Source organism: Eptesicus fuscus, chromosome 20 (assembly GCF_027574615.1).
Source record: "Eptesicus fuscus isolate TK198812 chromosome 20, DD_ASM_mEF_20220401, whole genome shotgun sequence".
Lineage (NCBI taxonomy): Eukaryota > Metazoa > Chordata > Mammalia > Chiroptera > Vespertilionidae > Eptesicus > Eptesicus fuscus.
The window spans coordinates 11,501,748-11,505,347 of record NC_072492.1 but is presented as its reverse complement, the minus strand read 5'-3'; positions in this window follow the sequence as shown (position 1 = coordinate 11,505,347).

Sequence of the window (3,600 nt, the reverse complement as noted above, 5' to 3'; positions counted from 1 at the left end):
GATAGGTTTGTATTTATTGCCATTTCATTCTTTATAACTATGTTCTTTTTCTTCTTCTTCATAAAGAATTCCTTTAACATTTTTTGTAATACAGCTTTGGTGGTTGCCAGGGCTGACCAGCAGACCCTGAGTGACGGATGAATACTAGTAGATTACTCTGAGGCACGTTTCTGTGAAAGAGAAGGCTAAGGGGCTTGTTTGGCATTAGGCACCAAAAACAGCCCTGATTGCCTGCCTCGTTAGCCTTTGATTGTAACAACAACTTGAATTAACTTCTAGATACAATCAGCAGGGCACGTATCCTTGAGAAAGCTCATGCTTCTACAAGGTCGGGTCTTAAAGACTAAACACAGAGATTCTAGCAAAACACCCAGGGGATCAGACTTGTTTGGAAAAGTCAAGGTAGGGCTGCCATCTTCAGCAAGGTCCCCCCAGAGGCCCCCAACATTTCAGAGAATCCTCCTTACAGACATTCCAACCAAGTCCCGTGCTTCCCCACAGGTGGTAATAAACTCCTTCAGCTTTTTCTTATCTGGGAAGCTCTTTATTTCTCCTTCCATCTATATATATAAAAAGCCAGCGACCAGAAAGCCATAAGACCAGAATGACCCGTTGCTATGACGCCTACTGCGGCCAGAGAACTGGCCTGATCGGGGATGGGGGGGAGGAGGAGGGGAGCCAGCCAACCTCCCATGGCCCCTTCCACCAGCTGGCCCCACCCCTGATAGGCCTCTCCCACCCCAATCGGGGGCAGGGCTGGCGGCCAACCTCCTGCAGCCCCTCCCCCTGGCCGGCCCCACCTCTGATTGGACTCTCCCACCCCAATTGAGGGCAGGGCATCTAGCCAACTCCTCCATGGCCTTTTCCCCTGTCTGGCCCCGCCCCCAATCGGCCCACCCCACCTCAATCTTCTGCAGCCCCTCCCGGCTGCCAGCCATTCCCCTGATTCCCCCCACCCCAATAGGGGGCGGGGCTGGCCAGCCAACCTCCTGCAGCCCCTCCCCCCACCTAACCCCACCCAAGATTGGCCCCCCCACCCCGATCAGGGGCAGGGCCGGCTGGCTAACTGCCTGCGGCCCTTTCCCCCCAGCCGGCCTGGCCCTGATCAAGCCCCAATTAGGTCTGGGCCAGCCAGACACCACCCTTGCACAAATTCATGCACTGGGCCTCTAGTTTTAAATAATAGTCTTGCTGATTAGAGTAGTCTTGGTTGTAGGTCTTTGTTTCTCATAACTTTGACTATTTCATGAAAATCCCTTCTGGCCAGAAATGTTTCTGTTGAGGAATTAGCTGACAGTCTTATGGGAGCTCCTTTTAGGTAACTAACTGTCTTTCTATTGCTGCTTTTAATTCTTTCTTTGTAACCTTTGACATTTTAATTATGATGTGTCTTGGAGTGAACCTCTTTGGATTCATCTCATTTGGGACTCTCTTTGCATCCTGGACTTGTGTGTCTTTTTCCTTCACCAGGTTCAGGAAGTTTTCCGTCATTATTTCTTCAAAAAAATTCTCAATTTCTTGCTCTCTTTCTTCTCCTTCTGGTATCCCTATGATGTGGATACTGTTATCCCTCATGGTGTCCCAGAGCTACCTTAGACTATCATTTTTTTTTCATTATTATTTTCTTTTTCTGTTCTGATTGGATGTTTCCTGCTACCTTGTCTTCCAAATCACTGATTTGATAATCTGCTACACCTAACCTACAGTTTATACCTTCTTTTGAAGTGTAATTCTTCATTTCAGATATTGTATTCTTCACTTCTGACTGGTTCTTTATCATGGTTTCTATGTGCTCTTTTATGCTTACTATCTCTTTGTTTATGTTCTCACTGAGTTCATCCATTCTTCCCCTAAGTTCCTCGAGCATCCTTATAATCATTGTTTTGAACTTTGTATCTGGTAGATTGCTTGCCTCCATTTCATTTAGTTCTTTTTCTGGGAATTTCTCCTGTTCTTTTATTTGGGGATGTTCCTTTGTCTCCCCATTTTTAATTTTTTGTTGGTGTTATTAATACTCACCCAAGGATATTTTTTCCACTGATTTTTAGAAAGAGTGGAAGGGAGTGGAGCGGGGGGGGGGGGGAGAAGCACCATTGTGAGAGAGAGAGACATCAATTGGTTGCCTCCCACATGAGCCAGGATTGAACCTGCAACCCAGGTACGTGCCCTTGACCAGGAATCGAACCCACAACCCTTGAGTGTGTGAGCTGAAGCTGTAACCACTTAGCAATGCTGGCAGGTCTGTCTCCCCATTTTGGCTGCCTCTCTGTATCTGTTTCTATGCATTAGGTAGGTCTGCTATGAGTCCCAGTCTTGGTATGGTGGTCTTATGTAGTAGTTGTCCTGTGGGGTTCAGTCACACAGTCTCCCTTATAACCTGAGCAAGGTGCTCTAGGAATGTTCCTTATGTGGGTTATGTAAGCTATCCTGTTGTAGTTGAGTCTTAGCCCCTCCATGTATAGGCTTGAACCCCAGGCTGGCTGACTGTGAGAATTAATCTCAACCATAGAGTATGAGATGCTGTTTGGGTACTAACCACATTAAGTGGAATTCACCCCAGCAGGGTCTGCTGCCTGCTGAGATCTCCCTTTGAATATGCTACTTATGGAGCTAAGTGGGTCCTGCTCTGATGTGGTCTGAAGCCCATCACTGTATGTGTTTCTTCTGGGACATTCTGGGAGGGACTCCAGTGCATGTCAATGTCAGATGCTGCCCGTGGCTGTCCCTGGGCTACCTATTTGGAGCAACAAAGCAATCCACCATTTGTGGCTGCCTCTGTTGGGCATGGGTGTGCATGAGAGGGGTCAAGATGTGCACCAAATCTGGCTTCCAACATCACCAAGCCCAGGAACAGGTCAGCAAAAGGCCTAAGACACTCCCAAGATCTGCTTCCTCTGCCTCTGCATTCTGACTGCCTGTTAGGTTCAGTCACTGAAAGAGCTTCTGGCGGTATGGGACCTGCATGAAGAAGGTTCTCAGTGATTCATCAGGTACCTATCTGATGATTTTCATGTGATGCTGGTGGGCAGGGAAAAGTGAAGTTGTGCTGCCTCCAGGGGATAATTTTGTCCTTCCCATACCTTCCCTCTAACACCAACCTCTTTACTTTTTAAATATTTTTCTTGATTTCAGAGAGGAAAGGAGTGGGAGAGAGAGATAGAAACATCATCATGATGAGAGGGAATCATTGATCAGCTACCTCTTGCATGCCCCATACTGGGGATCGAGCCTGTAACTCAGGCATATGCCCTTGACCGGGAATCGAACCGTGAACTTCTGGTTCCAAGGTTGACGCTCAACCACTGAGCCATGCCAGCTGAGCCTCTGTATTGTTAATTAATTTTAATTGACACCTTTCTATATGCCAGGCAGTTGTCTGGGTGCAAGTAATACCACAATGCATGGGTCCTGGCCTCTCTTAATGGGAACCCTTAGTTATGGACTGGTTCTTTACAGGATGTCCCAATATGCTTCCCCTGGTGTGCCAAATTGATTGAAAAACATAGCAATCTCCATGCCTCCCTATATCCATTCTCTCCACATTATGACTTTGTAGCTCCTCCCATCAGAAGGTGTTCTATTTCCTGACTCCTAGAAGTG